The sequence below is a fragment of the Bos indicus genome, chromosome 2, assembly GCF_029378745.1.
Source record: "Bos indicus isolate NIAB-ARS_2022 breed Sahiwal x Tharparkar chromosome 2, NIAB-ARS_B.indTharparkar_mat_pri_1.0, whole genome shotgun sequence".
Classification (NCBI taxonomy): domain Eukaryota; kingdom Metazoa; phylum Chordata; class Mammalia; order Artiodactyla; family Bovidae; genus Bos; species Bos indicus.
Genome location: NC_091761.1, coordinates 74,911,138 through 74,931,976, shown reverse-complemented (window position 1 = coordinate 74,931,976; position 20,839 = coordinate 74,911,138). Strand labels below are relative to the sequence as shown.

The 20,839-nt window shown below is 40.4% G+C and overlaps 1 pseudogene; it reads right to left on the bottom strand.

The window, feature by feature from the left end:
- Nucleotides 1-802: 802 nt before the first annotated feature.
- Nucleotides 803-20,522, bottom strand: LOC109575463 (immunoglobulin superfamily DCC subclass member 3 pseudogene; annotated as a pseudogene).
- Between the last annotated feature and the right edge of the window lie 317 nt (nt 20,523-20,839).

Sequence of the window (20,839 nt, the reverse complement as noted above, 5' to 3'; positions counted from 1 at the left end):
AGTACCCCACTCTCAATTCCATCAGCAAAAACTGAGTGGAAAACCAAAATTTCACAAGGTGTTCCAAACTCTTGGTCAGGGTAACGTCAGAGAAGGCATGGTCAGGAGCCAGCACCTTCCTCACCAAAGATCTTGGAGTGTCTTAATAAGTTCACCACTCTGTTCAGACTAAGTTGACAGCAGAAAGGAAATCTATAGATCTCTCCCACCCATGAGTAACAAAAAGCCTCTTTCCTGACTGCTTGGAGGGGTGGCAGAGGTGCTCTTATGGAGAGTTAAATTTCTACTAAGGCTTACTGAGAACAGTGCTACCTTCTCCATGGTATCAGTGGAAGCCATGTGCAGAACAGTAAAAGAACATCTCTGTCCTTCCTAGCCAGGTTGATATAAGTGGCTGCCTAGATAGGAAGGAATTTGGTCTACATATAAACACCTCTAAGGAATGTGTTTTTTTTTATTTTTTATTTTTCCACTTTGGCTATAGGGCTTTTATTCAGTCAAAATGAGTGTGACAAAACCCAAGATGGGCCAGGTGGCCCCATCTCCCCTCCCTTAGATCCACACTTCCCTGGGGACAGGGGATCCCAGGAGGAAGGGGGTGTGAAGACGACACTACAGGGACCAAGGGGCACTGCCTGGGAAGTTTGAGGTGCCCGGGTCTCAGGCCCAGCATTGTGTAATTCACCTTCCTCTCTCTCTCTCTTTTTTAGATTTTATGTTTGTCCTTTTTTTTAAAGGAAAACATTAGTTTAGTTCCAAGTCATGTGAGTACAAGCAGAGGTGAAGGGGGGCCTTGGCCCAAGGTGGGAGCTCCTGCAGGAACCCCTCTGGGTCCTTGGAGGGGTTTCTTGCTGAGGCTACTGTAGGTCTTGACAATCGGAAAGTCAGTCAGGACAGAAATGCAGGGAAGGCCCTATGTGAATTCCCACATGAAAGGAGAAATCTTGCCTTTGACCTGAGAATGGGGGGGTTGCTCCCTCCAGAACCTGCCAGACACTGGCTACTGTCCTGAGGGAGCTTGTTGGGCAGCCAGTCCTCTATTCAGGATGCCAGGGCCTATGTCCTAGGGTGGCAGGGAAGCGTGGGCCTTGGCCTCCAATGTCATCTCCTCCAGAAGGCTGAACCTCAGAAACAGCAGCATGGAGAGCTGGGTCTCCTCACACAGGGGGAGGGCCTTGGGGGAACAGCTGTTCCAGTTCCTTCATGTCCACACATTTCCTGCCTTGGCCCAGCTGGCCTCTCTCTCCCTGTCCCACCCCATTCAGGGCTAGGACACCAGGGTCCCTCTGGCTCCAGGGGCCCTTACACAAGAGGACCCTGCCCCTTTGGCCAAATAAGAGGAAGAGGACACAAAAGATGATGCAGGTGACCTCGATGTGGATGCTGATGACAATGCCCATGGTGGGTGTCTAGTTGGTGGCCCCCTCTTTCCGACAGTCACATAGTGGGCTTAAGGATGCCCTTTTAGATGCTCCCCTCAAAGACAAAAAAGCAGACTGTGGCATTGCCATCCCCATGCTGGCTGTAGGCAAGCAGCTTCACATCGTACACTGCAGTGGGGTCAAGCTGGCTTAGGCTATAAGAGAAGACAGTTCCAGGCAGCAGGATGGGGCCTGTGAAGGGGGCCTTGCTTGCTGGGTGGTAAAAACACCTTGAAGCTGCCCTCTTGCTAGGCCAACGGGTGCCAGGGCTCCCACAGCAGCTACAGGGTGGAGCTGCCCAGGACCCTCACTGACAGTTGAGGGGGGAGTTGCAGTTCACCTAGAGTGCTGGCCAGGGTGGGAGTGAAGGCTGAACTGCACCCGCCTCCCCGCCCCCCGCCCCAAGGTGTGTAGACTTTGATGTAGAAACTGTAGGCAGTGGAAGGCTCCAGGTGGCTCACCAGGTGCTGGAAGGTGCTCTTGCTGATGACTTCCTGATGCTCCAGCTCTGGGGAGTCGGCAGCCTTCCTGATGTATAGATTTACAATCTCCTTGGTCTTCACCAGGGTCTTGGTCCAGGACACGTGGACCTCAGTGGACAACAAGAGACCACCTGCAGCCCCTCAACCCACAGCAGAGTCAGTTTGACGCTGGCTTAAGAGAAGCTGGCACTGTTCTCAGCCACACACTGGTAAACAGCCTCATCTTCCGAGCGATTCCAGAAATGATCAGGGCCTCTGGGCTCCAGCACCTGTCCATTCTTCAACCACATCACATGAGGGGGCGGCTCACCCTGGGCTTGGCAGGTGAACATGGCTGTAGTCCCAGCCAGCCTGGAGATGGACTGGGGGTGCTGGACAAACTCTGCTGGGGCTTGCACCACCAGCCGGATCTGGGCCCTTCTCCTCACCCAGGTGCCGGGCCTTTTGGCCGTGTAGACATAAAGATGCCTGAGCGCTGGACAGTCATGTCTGAGATGATGAAGTTCCCCATGCCTGGCACCTGGGTGCCCTCCACCCTGATGGGGTGTTCATGCAGGGGACTCCAAGACACAATGGGTGCAGTAACACACTCAAGCACCGCAGTCTGGTGCACAGTTAGGGTGAGGCTCTCAGGCCCTACAAGGACTGTAGGCTCCTTGCAGGCCCTGGAGCCCAAGCCTGTCACAGTGAAGATGCCTCTGTCCTTGGATCGAAGGCTGGTTATCTGAAGCACCCTCTTGGGCTACAGCATGTACCTCTCCTCGTCCGTGTCATTGGGGACTTTGTTCTTCTCCCAAGTGATGAAGGGTTTGGGGAGCACATGGATTTGGCACTGAAAGCGGAACACACTGCCCTCCTCACCCTCAGTGGCCTAGGGATACACGTGGAAGTCTGCCATGGTTGCATGGATTCAAGCCTTCCAACTGACCACCAGCCCAAACCAGTTCTTAGCCACCTACGTATAGTCCCCCTCATCTGAAGGGCTACCTCCTCCATCCAGCAGGAAGTGGCGGATCATCAAGGACCTATTGGCCAGCACAGGGGAGTGGGGACTGTCTAGCAGCTCCACCCCATTCTTCTTCCAGGTGATTAGCACTGGAGGAGTCCCCTCCACCTCGCAACCCAGGATTAAAACGGGCTGCCCAGGGACTGCAACATCACTGCTTGGCTCCACAGCAAATGCCAATTCAACAGAGTGGTCAAGACCTTCGCTCACTGCAGGCAAGAGCAGCAGCAGCAGCAGCAGCAGGAGCCAGGATGGCAGCTCCAGAGTCCGGTGCGCTGAGCAACAGTGGGGCTCATGTTCTGCTAGACTCGGCGACGCCCAGCTCTGGAGTCTCTAGCAGGCTCACAGTGTTCCGTGGGGCCAGTGCCAGGGCTGAGCCCTAGGGGCTGGGGGCTGGGGCCACATGCTTGCCTAGGAGTGCTGAGGGTGCAGGGGGAGCACTGCCCCTTGAGCCGTCTTGTACCCTGGTGATCAGGAATGTATTTTGAAGAAAGAAACCTCAAGTATTAATAATTTAGTCCACCAAGACCCCAAGATATAAAATCAACACCCTAAAATTAATTGCATTTCTATGTACTAGCAGTAAACTTGCAGAATCCAAAAATAAAGTGCAATATCATTTACAACTCAAAAGAAAAAGAAAGAAAGAAAGAAACCCAGAGGTTTAAATCTAACAAAACACATGCAGGTAAACTAAAAACTATAAAATGCGAATGAAGGAAACAAAAAACTATCTAAAACATGAAATACATTATGCCTCAAAAAGAACCTAAATAAATGGTGAGACATACCATGGATTGAAGGGATTTAGCAAAGTTAAGATGTCAACTCTTTGAAAATTATTATACAAGTTTATCCTATCAAAATGTGAGCAATTTTAATAGGACAGTTTATTCTAAAATTTCTATGGAAAGTCAAAGGAATTATAATAGCCAACATTCTGGTAAAGTAGATTAACAGAGTTATTCAAGATTTATTACATAGCTTCAGTAGTCAAGACGGGACTTGGGATAGATAGACAGATCTATTGTGTAGAATGGAGAATTCAGAAACAATTCCATACATTTACAACCAACTGATTTTTGACAAAGGTGAAAAACACTTCAACAAATTGTGCTGGAGCAATGTATATTCATACTAAAGAATTATACCTCAGCTTAAATGTCAAAACTTATGCAAAAAATTAGCATGGAATGAATGACAGATTTAAGTGTAAAACTATAAAAGTATAAAACTTAAGAGATAAGATAACATAGAGAAAATATTCTGGACTCAGGGCTTGTTGAAGAGTTCCTAGACATGACATCAAAACCACAATCCATTAATGAAAAAATAGACATCTGATTTTATCAAAATTAAAAACTTAATCCATTTAAGGTTTAGAACTTGGTGAAGAGTTCATTGATATGACACCAAAACCATAATCTATTAATTAAAAAATAGAATCTAACTTTATCAAAATTACGAACCTAATCCAACTGGAAATGGGAAAAGCCATAAAGGGATATTTTACTGAAGAGAATTCTTAGATGGTAAATAAGCAAAGAAAAGATGTTTAACATCACTAGCCATTTAGTTCAGTTCAGTTCAGTTCAATCGCTCAGTCGTGTCTGACTCTTTGCGATCCCATTAATCGCAGCTCGCCAGGCCTCCCTGTCCATCACCAACTCCCGGAGTTCACTCAGACTCACATCCATCGAGTCAGTGATGCCATCCAGCCATCTCATCCTCTGTCGTCCCCTTTCTCCTCCTGCCCCCAATCCCTCCCAGCATCAGAGTCTTTTCCAATGAGTCACCTCTTCAAATGAGGTGGCCAAAGAGAATGGCAATTTTATACCACAATGGAATATCATCACACACTTTGTAGAACAGCTAAAGTTAGCAACAGTGACTAAATATCAAATGCTGGCAAGGATACAGAGAAACTGGAGCTCTTATACATTGCTGGTGGGAATGTGAAATAATACTACCATTCTGGAAAATAGTTTGACTATCCCTTAAAAAATAGGTTAAACTTACACTTAACAAATGACCCAGCAATTATTTGGGCTTCCCTTGTGGCTCAGATGGGAAAGAATATGCCTGCAATGTGGGATACCTTGGTTCAATCTCTGGGTTGGGAAGATCCCTGGAGAAGAGAATGGCTACCCATTCCAGTATTCTGGCTTGGGGAATTCCATGGACAGAGGTGCCTGGCAGGCTATAGTCCATGAGGTCGCAATGAGTTGGACATGACTGAGCAACATTCACTCAGACTCACTGGACAATTATCTCAGCAAAATGAAATCTTATGTCCACATAAAAACCTACACATGGTTTTTCATAGAAGGCCTATTTGGAGTGGTCAAAACTGGAAACAACTCATAAATTAATGTTTAAACATCTGTGATACTCTGGAATTTCACTTAGAAATAAAATTGATTGAATTACCAACTTGAAAGGATCTCAAGGGCATTGTGTTGAGTGAAAAAGGTCAATCTCAAAATGGCCACACATTACTTAAGTATATTTATATAACATTCTCTAAAAAAAATTACAGTGCTGGCAAAGGAATTAGTGATTGCCAAGAGTTATGAAATGTTGGGGGAGAGGTGTGTATATAAGAATAAAAAGGTAACATGAGAGGATCACAGATGTAGAAAACAATCCTATGGTTACCAAACTGGGGAAAGGGAGTTGGGATGAATTGGGAGATTGGGATTGGCATATACATACTGCTATATACAAAATGGATAACTAATAAGGGCCTGCTGTATAGCACAGGGAACTATACTCAATACTCTGTAATGGCCTAAATGTGGAAATAATCTAGAAAAGAGTAGATATACATATTACTGATTCGCTTTGCTGTACACCTGAAACTAACATAGCATTATAGATCAACTGTACTCTAATAAAAATTAGTAAAAAAAATAATGAGGAAAAATTTGTGGTGATGGAATGGTTCTGAATCGTGATATAGTGTGGTGGTGATTACATGAACTTATCCCACTTCAGTACTCTTGCCTGGAAAATCCCATGGGCGGAGGAGCCTGGTAGGCTGCAGTCCATGGGGTGGCTAAGAGTCGGACATGACTGAGCGACTTCACTTTCACGCATTGGAGAAGGAAATGGCAACCCACTCCAGTGTTCTTGCCTGGAGAATCCCAGGGACGGGGGAGCCTGGTGGGCTACCATCTATCGGATGGCACAGAGTCGGACACGACTGAAGTGACTTAGCAGCAGCAGCATGCATGCATGTAGTAAAAAGACAATGAAACATACAATCCATCAAAGTCAAATCCTTGGATTTGATATTGTACTATAATTATACAAGATGTAACACTTGGGGAAACTTGGATAAAGGGTATGGCACATGTCCCTGTATTATATTTGCAACTTTCTACAAGGCTGTTATTATTTCAAAATAAGAATGCATATTGATATATATTATATACATACATATTATATGGATGTGCATTAAAAACATATAATGTTATAAGTAATGTATATCATATAAAGCATATTATATATAATTGATTTAATGTGCCCATGTAAAGTATACTGATATATCAATTGATACATATGACAGTGTGAAAAGAGAGGTTGTTACATATTTTTTACTATCCAATCAGTATATATGAAGATTCTTCATGAATCCCACCCAATATGAGGTGTGGTAATACATGGTGTCTACTTTCCTTACAAATGGTCTTACTGAAGGACCCTAGTTTACTCTTGAGCTTTTTCCTCTGCTCCTTTTTTATAAAAATAGGAGTTTTCTGGGGAACCTAATACATAGTTTGTGCCTCTCAAATGCTCTGCTTTCGGTATTGACTTTACTTGGTTCCCTTCTTGATGTGTGTTGCTTTTCTTTGAGATTAAATTTTCTCTTTGTTCACTGCCATATTCCCTGGATCTAGAACATATTAAGAAATCACAGTAAAATTTTCTGTGACTGGATGTATAAATATGCACTAAAGAAATTAAACAAATTTTTTTCATAGGTGCCAACAAAGTATAAGATGTTCTATGTTGGGTCTCAGAAGGATATATATGTGTCAAATGAAAACACATGAATGGCTTCACCATCCCTTTTTTCTAACACTTATTTTAAAAAATTTTTTATTGACATACAGTTGATTTACAATGTTGTACATTTTTTTAAATTAAGTAATCCTTTGATTGATTAATGAGACATTGTACCTTTGCTTGATTTCTGTAGTAAATATTTATAGGAAAACTCAAATTATTAATCAAACAGGAATATCTTTTAAGCATTTAAATAAACAAAAAGAACCATGTTGAGATAAATTTCTAAATCCAAAAGTTTTGGAGGAAACAGCAAGGATGAAACAAAAGGAATGTATATGTATTTTCATTTTATTTATTTATTTGCCTGTGCCAGGTCTTATTTGCAGCACATGGAAGCTTTTTTAGTTGCTGAATGTGGAATTTTAGTTCCCTGCCCAAGGACCAAACCTGGGGTCCCTGAATTGGGAGTGTGGATTTTTAGCCACTGGACCACCAAGGAAGTCCCAGGAATATATATTTTTAAAATAAAAGAATGTAGAGAAATGAAGAGGAAGAAGGAAAACAAAAACTGAAATACAAGAGGCAGAATGATAGACAGGCTGTACAATGCTCACCCTCATCTTAGTCATCCATAACTCTTGCATAATGAAAAGCTTTTATGTAACAACATAAGAGATTCATCCCGCAGGACATGATTCAGTACAACAAAAATAAAATAAAGGTAATTAGTTCAATGATTTTTCAAGGAGAAACTGGCTGTTCTGCATTGTGCCATGTTGTGATATGCCTGTAGGAGGGACAATAAAATAGGGAAAGAAAAGATAAATGAAAAATGAACTTAATTAAAAATACATGTCATCTCCAGACAAACAGATTTAAATCATCCAAGTTGTAGAAAAACAATTTTAAGCGTGCAACAATTTATAGAATACTGTTTGTTAATCTGACCTAAGAAATCTAATGAAGATGACCTTTCCAATCAAAGGCCAAGGGAAACTTTGTTTTATAAAATGTTGTATAAAATTATCCATGTGGACTCCCCTGGTGGTTCAGCAGTTCAGACTCCATGCTTCTACTGCTGACGTCATGAGTTCCACCCTTGTCCTGGAAACAAGATCCTTCATGCCAAGGGACAGGAGGCTTCCCAGTTGGCACAGGGGTAAAGAATCTGCCCACCAAAGCAAGAGACATGGGTTCAATCCTTGGCTTGGGATGATCTGCTGGAGTAGGAAATGGCAACTTGCTCCAGTATTCTTGCCTGGAAAATTCCATGGACAGAGGAGCCTGGAGGGCTATAGTCTGTGGGATTGCAGGGTGTCCGATATGACTGAGTACAATGCTGCATAGCACAGCCAATAAATAGACAAAACAATATAAAATCTGGAAGAATGTCATGTATGGATGTGAGAGTTGGACTATAAAGAAAGCTGAGCTCTGAAGAATTAATGCTTTTGAACTGTGGTGCTGGAGAAGACTCTTGAGAATCACTTGGGCTGCAAGAAGATCAAACCAGTCAATCCTAAAGGAAATCAGTCCTGAATATTCATTGGAAGGACTGATGTTGAAACTGAAATTCTAGTACTTTGGCCACCTGATGCAAAGAACTGACTCATTGGAAAAGACCCCAATGTTAGGAAAGATGGAGGGCGGGAGGAGAAGGGGACAACAGATGGTTCGATGGCATCACTGACTTGATGGACATGAGTTTGAGTAAGCTCTGAGAGTTGGTGATGGACAGGGAGGCCTGGTGTGCTGCAGCCCCTGGGGTCACAAAGAGTCAGACACAACTGAGTGATTGAACTTAACTGATAAAAACTGGACTCCAGCATAGTTAATATTTTTTAATTAAATATAAAACTATAAATTTAGATTTTTCTAAATATCAAGGTACCAGAAAGTAAAACAAAATAGTAATTAAAATAAAAATGTAATATTTGAAGGATCAACTAGAAGCAAATAAAAATCATTATTTTGAAGGGATAGATGAGAACAGAGTTAAAGAGACAGAACTAAACACACAATGTATACACTATTGCTTTTTGTAGTTTTGAATTTTGAAACATAAATTACTTACAATGTCAAAAATGAAAATGAAATTGGAAAATAAGAGACCTAGGTAATAAACCAGATATTATTAACTACAGAAAGAAAAAAAAAAAAAGTGACCCACTGCCAGGAAGCATTTAACAGGAGGATTCCTGTGTGCTGTTTTGGATCCGTCATGAATCCTCTGTCCCTTATTAATTTTTGAATATTCAGGAATTAATTGGAGCAGCAAGCTACTCCTGGGGGCTTAGGAATGTATGTATTTCCTTTGTTAGTTTTTCCATATGCTGATAAGTAACTATTTACGACCCTCTTCCTTTTTATGAACCATACGGCAAAAGTGATTATTTACAACCCTCTCTCTTTCATATGGATGACCTCATGTTTCCTTGATAACTTGTAAGTTTTGATTTTATCTCTGCTGAGAATAGCTAACTTGTAAGACAGTATAAATATTCAAACAACGTTGAATAAAATACCTTTGCTCCATCAGAGCTTTGGTCCCTGTGTCTTCTCTTTCTCTCTTCCCCTCTCTCTCTTTCTCTCTCTCTCTCTTCCAGGCTAATTCTCTGGAGCGCAGAGGCCCTCTGAGTTCTTTCCTTCCCCGGGCTTCTAAGACCGTCTGGAGAACGTGCTCTACACCTTCACCCCATCTAGAGGTCACTTGAGGCCTTTGTGAACAGAGCAAGCCCCATGTCAGGGACTTTATTGGTTTTCTGCATAAACCAAGGAATATCAGCCTCTTTCTCTCTCGTTTATTTTCTTATCATTGGCTCTGGACCACCAGGTTCCAGTCCATTAAAGGACCTCAACAACCCACCACAGTTTTTGTTATTTTTTTAATTTTGAAATCATTTTAGTTTACAGAGAAACTGCAAAAGAAAAGAAAATGAAAGTGTTAGCCACTCAGTTGTGTTTGACTCTTTTGACCCCATAGACTGACTGTGAACCTGGATCTCGCTCCTTGCAGGAAGATTCTTTACCATCTGAGCCACCCGGGAAACCCAAGAAACTGCAAAAGTAGTACTAATTTTGCCCCACTTACCCTAACATTATCTCATGTAATGTTAGTATATTTACAAAAACTGTGAAGGTAACATTGTCAGAATACTATTAATTTTATTCAAATTTCACTGGTTTTTCTATTTATGCCCTTTTTCTGTAAATCCCAATCCATGATATCCATTGCAGTTGGTCTTTATGACTCCATTTTCAAGGTTAACACATGATGATTTCTTGGTGTTTCCTTGTTTTTCATGACTTCGTCAGTTTGGAAAAGTACTGGCCATCTATTTTTTACAATATCCCCCAGTTTAGGCTTGTCTAAGGCTTTGTCATGATTCAGTTGAGGCTATGGATTTTGAGGAAGAATAAATGTTAAGGGTCCTCTACACCGTGTCAAACAGGGATATATGAACTCAGTATGAGTTAATTCTGGTGATCTTAACATTGACTATTGGCTAAAGTGGTACTTGCTGAGTTTTTCTACTGAAAAAAACAAAAACAAAAACAAAAACCAACTCATTTCTCTTGCCAGAAGCTGTTTTTCACAAGTGAGATACAATCCACCTGATATCCAAGGGGAGGGAATTAAATTTCACCTTTCAGAAGGATGGTTATCAAATAATAAGTGGACATACTAATTAACTGTTAAAATCAACATTGTTGTTTTCCAGTACTGTCCACTCTTTGTGACCCCATGGACTGCAGCACACTAGACTTTCCTGTCCTTCAGCATCTCCCAGAGTTTGCTCAAACTCATGTCCAATGAGTCGGTATATTAATTAACAAATAATTTGAGGAGATATTTGGATTCTATTCAAATAGTCTTTTTCTTATCATAAAGTTCCCCACACTTTTTACAGCATTCATCAGTACATTTTTTTCCTGCAGCATTAACTGTAATCACTTTCTGTATCCCTCACTCATTCACCATTCATAATCTGGAATTTTTCTGTAGGTAATGTGTCCCCTCTCCCCATTCATTTATTTATTTATGCTACCATTTATTTACATCAGCATGAACTCCCTGATACTTGCTTTGCTATTTTGATTGTAATTCAATATAATTCTATCATTATTTATATTGCTACTTAGATTGTTCCATTTTCAGCCACTGGAAGCTGTTTCACATGCCTTCTTTATTTTTTTTCTTCCTTACATTCTAGAACTAGGTATGTCTGACTCATGTTTCTTGCTTTATTGCTAGAATTAGCCATTTTGTTGAGTTCTGTTCTTTTTTTTAAAAATTAATCTTTATTGGAGTATAGTTGCTTGTGGCTCACCTGGTAAAGAGTCTGCCTGCAATGCTGGAGACCTAGGTTCAACCCCGGGGTTGGGAAGATCCCCTGGAGAAGGGATAGGCTACTCACTCCAGTACTCCAGTATTCTGGCCTGGAGAATTCCATGGGCAGTCCATGGGGTTGCAAAGAGTCAGACATGACTGAGTGACTTTCACTTTCACTATAGTTGCTTTACAATGTTGTGTTAAGTTTCTACTGTATAGCAAAGTGAATCAACTACGTGTATGCGTATAGGCTCACTTTTTAAGATTTCCTACCTGTTGAGTAGAGTTCCCTGTGCCATACACTAGGTTCACATTAGCTAGATTAGTTATCTATTTTATATATACTATCAATAATGTGTATATGTCAATCCCAATCTCTCAATTCATTTCACCCTCCCCTTCTATCCTTGGTGTCCGTACTTTTATTTTCTGTAAATAAGATCACTTATACCATTTTTCTAGGTTCCAAAAATAAGTGTTAATGCATTTATTTTTCTCTTTCTGACTTACTTCACTCTATATAGTGAATAGTGTTATCTGTATGGTGAATAGTGTTTAGTGTTTAGAAACCAAATCTGGGTCCCAGGTTTTGTTCACTCTACTGTGTTATCTTTGCATGAAATGTTCCCTTGGTATCTCTAATTTTCTTGAAGAGATCTCTAGTCTTTCCCATTCTATTGTTTTCCTCTATTTCTATGCATTGATCCCTGAGGAAGGCTTTCTTCTCTATTGCTATTCTTTGGAACTCTGCATTCAAATGGGTATATCTTTCCTTATCTCCTTTGCTTTTCCCTTCCCTTCTTTTCACAGCTATATGTAAGGCCTCCTCAGACAACCACTTGGCTTTTTTTGCATTTCTTTTCCTTGGGGATGGTTTTGATTCCTGTTTCCTGTACAATGTCAAGAAACCTCTGTCCATAGTTCATCAGGCACTCTATCTATCAGATCTAGTCCCTTAAATCTATTTTTCACTTCCACTGTATAAATCATAAGAGATTTGATTTAGATCATACCTGAATGGTCCAGTGGTTTTCTCCACTTTTTTCAATTTCAGTCTGAATTTGGCAATAAGGAGTTCATGATCTGAGCCACAGTCAGCTCCCAGTCTTGTTTTTGCTGACAGTATAGAACTTCTCCAGCTTTGGCTGCAAAGAATAAAAGCAATCTGATTTTGGTGTTGACCATCTGGTGATGTCCATGTGTAGTCTTCTCTTGTCTTTTTGGAAAAGGGTGTTTGCTATGACCAGTGCATTCTCTTCCCAGATCTCTATTAGCCTTTGCCATGCTTCATTCTGTACTCTAAGGCCAAATTTGCCTGTTACTCCAGGTGTTTCTTAACTTCCTACTTTTGCATTCCAGTCCCCTATAATGAAAGAGCATTTTGGGGGGTGTTAGTTCTAGAAGGTCTTGTAGGTCTTCATAGAACTGTTCAACTTCAGCTTCTTCAGCATTATTGGTTGGGGCATAGACTTGGATTACCATGATATTGAATGGTTTGCCTTGGAAACCAACAGAGATCATTCTGTTGTTTTTGAGATTGCATCCAAGTACTGCATTTCAGATTCTTTTGTTGACTATGAGGACAACTCCATTTCTTCTAAGGGATTCCTGCTGACTACAGTGGATATAATGGTCTTCTGAGTTAAATTCACCCATTCCAGTCCATCTTAGTTCACTAATTCCTAGAATGTTGATGATCACTCTTGCCATTTCCTGTTTGACCACTTCCAATTTGCCTTGATTCATGGACCTAACTTTCCAGTTCCTATGCAATATTGCTCTTTACATCATCGAACCTTGCTTCTGTCACCAGTCCCATCCACAACTGGGTGTTGTTTTTGCTTTGGCTCCATCCCTTCATTCTTTCTGGTGTTATTTCTCCATTGATCTCCAGTAACACGTTGAGCACCTACTGACCTGGGGAGTTCAGTTTCAGTGTCCTATCTTTTTGCCTTTTCATAATGTTTATGGGATTCTCAAGGCAAGAATACTGGGAACATTTCATGCAAAGATGGGCTCAATAAAGGAGAGAAATGGTAGGGACCTAACAGAAGGAAAGATATTAAGAAGAGGTGGCAAAAATACACAGAAGAACTGTACAAAAAAGATCTTTATGACCCAGATAATCACAACAGTGTGCTCACTCACCTAGAGCCATCCTGGAATGGGAAGTCAAGTGTGCCTTAGAAAGCATCACTATGAACAAAGCTAGTGGAGGTGATGGAATTCCAGTTGAGCTATTTCAAATCCTGAAAAACGATGCTGTGAAACTGTTGCACTGAACATGCCAACAAATTTGGAAAATTCAGCAGTGGCCACAGGACTGGAAAAGGTCAGTTTTCATTACAATCCTAAAGAAAGGCAATGCCAAAGAATGCTCAAATTACTGCAAAATTGCATTCATCTCACATGCTAGTAAAACGATCCTTAAAATTCTCCAAGCCAGGCTTCAGCAATATGTGAACTATGAACTTCCAGATGTTCAAGCTGGTTTTAGAAAAGGCAGAGGAACCAGAGATCAGATTGCCAACATCTGCTGGATCATCAAAAAAAGCAAGAGAGTTCCAGAAAAGCATCTATCTCTGCCAAAGCCTTTGACTATGTGGATCACAATAAACTGTGGAAAAATCTGAAAGAGATGGGAATACCAGACCACCTGATGTGCCTCTTAGGAAACCTGTATGCAGGTGAGGAAGCAACAGTTAGAACTGGACATGAAACAACAGACTGGTTCCAAATAGGAAAAGGAGTACATCAAGGCTGTATATTGTCACCCTGTTTATTTAACTTATATGCAGAGTACATCATGAGAATTGCTGAGCTGGAGGAAGCACAAGCTGGAATCAAGATTGCCAGGAGAAATATCAATAACCTCAGATATGCAGATGACACCACCCTTATGGCAGAAAGTGAAGAAGAACTAAAGAGCCTCTTGATGAAAGTGAAAGAGGAGAGTGAAAAAGTTGGCTTAAAGCTCAACATTCAGAAAATGAAGATCATGGCATCTGATCTCATCACTTCATGGCAAATAGATGGGGAAACAGTGAAAACAGTAGCTGTCTTTATTTTTCTGGGCTCCAAAATCACTGCAGATGGTGATTGCAGCCATGAAATTAGAAGATGCTTACTTCTTGGAAGGAAGGTTATGAGCAACCTAGACAGCATATTAAAAAGCAGAGACATTACTTTGCCAACAAAGGTCCATCTGGTCAAGGCTATGGTTTTTCCTGTGGTCATGTATGGATGTGAGAATTGGACTATAAAGAAAGCTGAGCACAGAAGAATTGATGATTTTGAACTGTGGTGTTGGAGAAGACTTTTGAGAGTCCTGTGGACTGCAAGGAGATCCAACCAGTCCATCCTAAAGAAGATCAGTCCTGGGTGTTCATTGGAAGTGCTGATGTTGAAGCTGAAACTCCAGTCCTTTGGCTACCTGATGTGAAGAGCTGACTCATTGGAAAGACCCTGATGCTGAGAAAGATTGAGGGCAGGAGGAGAAGGGGATGACAGAGGATGAGATGGTTGATGGCATCACCGACTCAATGGACATGGGTTTGGGTGGACTTCTGGGAGTTGGTGATGGACAGAGAGGCTTGGCATCCTGTGGTCCGTGGGGTCGCAAAGAGTCAGACAAGACTGAGCGACTGAACTGACTGACTATGTTATCTGTATCTAGTCCATCACAACAGAGAAAATACATATAAATTGTATGTATAACAACCCATGTAGATACAATTATATTTATTTCCCTTTATGTATGATAAAATAAACTAGAGTGCATGCTGATTTATAATTCTAATCTAGTATAATGGAACTTATTCTAACCTCCTCATTACTTTCTTAAGTAAAAACTACCATTTTTATTTTCCCTTTCCTCTACAAAATAAAGGTTTTGGCCCATAGATAAAAGAGACAAGATTGATCTGGGCCAATATCCACTCTCAACCATCATCATGAGAGACTCTTTCTCAAAATACTACCACTTTTCCTTGTGATTAAAAGCCTACAAGAGGGTCAAATTCCTCTTTGTTCAAGATCTCTTTGCAAATCATCAATTAGACTTTAGCAATTTATTAACAATTTCTAGCTTAATCTCCTTTTATACTTGCATAGTCTGGCAGTATCTGCCCGAACAAGCAAATCTTAAGGTCCTGTATCTCCCTGAAGGTTCCTGTCTCTCTCCAGACCTCATGACAGTTGCATACCTTTCAACCTTATTTTTCTAATGGATTCCAGAAAAGAAATTGATTTGCATTTTGTCCAGGTTTTCCTTATTATAAAGGTGATAGCAATGCTTTTGCTTGCTCTCTCTACATTTTGAAGGTGAAAACTTCCTCTCAACTAAATTTTTAAAATGGCAAAATGATTTTATATCCTTAGAAGGACATACTCTAAGGACAAACATAACTATAGAGAAATCTTAAACTTCAATTAGGTGGTTTATTTGTAGAAGTAATACTGGTATTGTAATTCTGAAATTATTTTATGAACATTGTAATATGAAATAAGTAGGTAAATATATTAATATTCATAGGAACCAAGATTTCCTCTGTAAGAGAAAATTAAAAAGTGAAGAAAGGGAAAATCTTTCAGTGGCAAATTTGAATTAGAAATGCCAACATGAACTCAAATATTTATAAGTATAAAAATAAATACATGTTTTTTCTAACTCTAACCAATGAAATGTTAGAATTTTCATCTAACACAGTTATTTGTTCTAAGTACCATTTCCTTCTGAAAGTTACTGAACCATTGCAAAAGTAGGTTATTTTGAGTATGGGACAGGAGAAATATAGTACCAGTTTCAAGCACTTTGGCCAGAAAGCAAGCAGGTCCCCAAACACTAATGAGAGCGCACCTAAAAGGAAAATATGCTATAATAGAAAGCTATCATTTTGTAATGATTAAAGTAATACTTAGGCAAGCATCATCATGCATGCAAAATCATTTGGTGAAAGTATTTAGGCCACAAGACAATATTATCATCTCAAAATATCACCTCATAAACTGCTTACAAATTGTACTTACGAAGGTGTGAATGTGAAGTCGCTCAGTTGTTTCTGAATCTTTGCAACTGTCAGGTTTTTTCCATCCATGGGATTCTCCAGGCGAGAATACTGGAGTGGGTTGCCATTTCCTGATCCAGGGGATCTTCCCATCCCAGGGATGGAACCTGGGTCTCCTGCAATGCAGGCAGACTCTTTAACATCTGAGCCACCAGGGAAGTCTATGAAGATACAGTATACTTTTAAAATGGAGACATCTGGTGCCTATCAGCTTAAGCAATTGATTAAATTTACCATCACCAATTTTGGGGCAATCTGAAATCATATATCTTCTAGCAAAATGCAAAAAGTATACTGTACATCAAAAAGAAAACTTGGCAGAGTTCTCTTGTCAAAAAATGTTTAATGCAAAATAGATCATGAGTAAATAATATGACAAATACAGAATATGACTGATTACACAGAATAATGGGATTTGATTTGAAACCTTAAAAGAATCATATAATGAGAAGAATGGGGAATGTTCTAAAATTAGAGATTAGAGACAATAATCAAATACAATATATAATCCTTTGTTGAATCCTGAATTTTTAAAAAAGACATTGAAATCCACTTTCAGAGTAAATGAGGAAATATGAATGTGGAATTGACATTTGGTGATAACAGAATTTAACTGAAATGTTAGAAGTGTGATGATATCCCTTTGGTTATGTAGGAATTTATTCTTAAAAGGCACATGCAGAAATATAAAAGGTAGAAGGTTATATCTTCACCTTAAAAGTTAGCACTATACACACACACTCATGCACATGTGTACATACAATTTGTATGTGAATAGAAGGGAAAGAAAACATGGCCTGTTGTATTCAAACTTCTTCAAATAATGTTCTAAGGCTCTCTACTCAAGAATGAAAGCTGATCTTGTTTTCTAAGCCTAGATCCAAAGAACAAGTTATATTGAGATTATCATTTCTCTATGCATTTATTAGGAGTTTAATTTTGACCTTACCAATTGTCAGGTATTATAATAGGACAATCATGTTCAATGCATGGTTGCAAAGATGACAACAGTCAGAAACTCCAGTTTCACAGCTGCATCGCCCAGACCTACTGAATCAGAAGCTCTGGAGGTTGGGCCCAGCAACATATGCTTCATTAAGCTATTCACATACTTCTTTGTAGAATACAATTTTAGAAGCATATAGCTAAGGTAAAGAAGATTATATATATACATATAATCCTCCCTGGTGGCTCAGATGGTAAAGCGTCTGCCTACAATGTGGGAGACCTGGGTTCAATCCCTGGGTCAGGAAGATCTCCTGGAGAAGGAAATGGCAACCCACTCCAGTATTCTTGCCTGGAAAATCCCATGGATGGTGGAACCTGGTAGGCTACAGTCCATGGGGTAGCAAAGAGTTGGACACAACTGAGCGAATTCACTTTCACTTTTCATATATATATATATATGATAATGTTTGTTCTTTGTGGTTTATAGTAAAGTGTTGGAAAGAGTAAGGAAAACAAATGCAAAATAAAAATAAAACATTTCCAGAGTCAGAGTCATGAGACATGTAATATAACAGCAACAGAGTACATGCTGTTGCTGCTAAGTCACTTCAGTCATGTCTGACTCTGTGCGACCCCATAGACGGCAGCCCACCAGCCTCCCCATCCCTGGGATTCTCCTGGCAAGAACACTGGAGTGGTTTGCCATTTCCTTCTCCAATGCATGAAAATGAAAAGTGAAAGTGAAGTCGATCAGTCGTGTCCGACTTTTAGCGACCCCGTGACTGCAGCCTACCAGACTCCTACATCCATGGGATTGTCCAGGCAAGAGTACTGGAGTGGGTTGCCATTGCCTTCTCCTAACAGAGTACATACATGCTGTTAAAGCATAAAAATCCATATATGTGAATTCTAAGATGCATATCTTAACTAAAATAAAATAAATAAAATTTTAAATAAAAACAGACAGCGTGTTAAAAAACAGAGACATCACTTTGCCAACAAAGGTCCATTTAGTCAAAGCTATGGTTTTTCCAGTAGTCATGTACAGATGTGAGAGTTGGACCATAAAGAAGGCTCAGCACCAAAGAATTGATGCTTTCCAATTGTGGTGCTGGAGAAGACTCTTGGGAGTCCCTTGGACAGCAAGGACACCAAACCAGTATTCTTTGATTTTCTAAAGGAAATCAACCCTGAATATTCATTGGAAAGACTGATGCTGAAGCTGAAACTCCAATATTTTGGCCCCTTGATGCAAAGAGTCAAATCGCTGGAAAATAGCCTGATGCTGGAAAGATTGAAGGCAGGAGAAGTGGATGACAGGGAATGAGATGGTTAGATGGCATCCATGACTCAATGGACATGAGTCTGAGCAAACTCCAGGAGATAGTGAGGGAACAGGGAAGCCCAATGTGCTGCAGTCATGGAGTCTCAAAGAATCAGACACAATGACTGAACAACAATAAATAAAATAAATGGTCAGTTCTAAGTAGAAGTAAAGATTTCTTCATGGAAAAGATAGTAACTATGAGTCAAATCATGACCTTGAATTGGCCACATCAGGAGGGCTTCCCAGGTGGCGCTGGTGGTAAAGAACCCACCTGCCAGTTCAGGAGATGTAAGAGACATGGGTTCAATCCCTGGGTTAAAGATTTATCGGATCCCCTGGAGTAGGAAATTGGCAACCCACACCAGTATTCTTGCCTGGAGAATCCCATGGATAGAGGAGCCTGGCAGGCTACAGTCCATGGAGTCACAAAGAGTCAGACATGACTGAAGCAACTTAGCACAGGAATCTAGTACATTATGCAACTTTTAGATATTCTCCCAAATAGTCAAACATTGATTCCAGGCTTCAGGACTGCCTTCTTCCCAGGTAGCATTATAAAGCATGGAAACCTTTTCGGTTACCTTGGAGTCCTCTGGAACCAAAACCTTATTCTGACCTCAGTGGGTGATGGGGAGGCCCTGTATTCTTATTTCTTTTATGTCTAGCTTGTTCCTTCTGTGAATTCTACCACCAAGGCAAAATGGTGACTGATGTTGACTGCCCAAGATTTTCTCACTGTTCAGTTTCCCAGTGCTATCATCATCCAACATTTGAATTCTTTTCAATGTCTTACATAGAATTAAAAGAGATAATTTTAGCCACCCTGCCCAAACTCCCAACAACATACCTGGATTTTAATTACCAGTAAAGGTGAAACTAAGAATGGAATCTACAATGGTGAATTTAAAAAGTTCCTGTTTTTTCTCTACTTTTATCATAAATTCTGATGACTTTTTAGTCATTACCATTTAATATCATTTCCTTTCTCTATTTCTCTGTCCTCTATATATAATATATGATATAGTTTTAAATATTTATTTTGGTATGCATAATGCATTGCATATATGAGTGTGTGCAAATAAATACCTGTATACATTTAAACACATTTATTTTTTAACTGAATCTACACATGTATTAAGGCTCTCCAGAGAAATAAAATCAGCTATATTTAATTATTTACAATTTTTTTTTTTGTTCCTTATTTTTGAATTGTCACCAAAGGTCATTTGGGGTTGCAGACATATTGTGAAGTATCAGAGGAAAAGTGAATCAGTAGGAGGCAGGATAATGGTTATCAGCTACACCAACTATTTTCTTACAGGGAGGAAAATCAGCCATGGTAAAGAATATCATTGGTTTTGCTGTGCTCGACAAAGAAGAAGAAAGGGTAATCTGCACACCCTGGGGATGATTCTTACATATGACAGAAGGGGTGGCCATGGCCTCCATGCCTTCTTCATTGACCTCCACAAAAGACCCATGTAGGACCTTGGACAGGTACAAGTCTCTCTTTGATGACGCCCAAGAAGAGTTGCCTTGGCCTGCTAGAAGGCATCAGACATTGAAGAAGATATGCAAACAGCCAACTAGCACAGGAAAAGGTGCTCGGCATCATTAACTGCTGTGGGTTAGTCGCTCAGTCATGTTTGACTCTTTGTGACCTCATGGGACTCTAGCTTGCCAAGTTCCTCTGTCCATGGAATTCTTCAGGCAAGAATACTGGAGTGGGTTGCCATTCCATTCTCCAGGAGATCTTCCCAACCCAGGGGATTGAACCAGGATCTTCCCTAGGCAGATTCTTTACTGTCTGAACCACAGGGAAGCCCCAGATGGGTCCTTCCCAGGATGTGAAGAGCATCCTCCATGTCATGTTTCTTCTCTAGCTTAAGTCTAAGGAGGAAGTCTTCCATCTCTTCTTCATCCATCATGTCTGATTTTATCAGTTCTATGAATTTCTCATAAGTAAGTTATTTTTCCACCCCTTCACAATTGGTCTTTTTCTCTGGAAGCATGTTATACCTATTCAGCTTCTTGCCAATTAAGAGAAGCACCAAATTCTTGGTAAATAGTTCTTCTATATATGTCCTTTCAAAGGTAGATTCCTCAAACATCACTTACACAAAATTGCCTTCATTCTTGAAGACTTTCAATGGTTTTTCCTTGGTTTGAAATTTATTAAACTGATGACCCTAGTTTCCTGTGAATTAGATGGCTTTCATAGGAATCAGATTAGTCCCTGAAT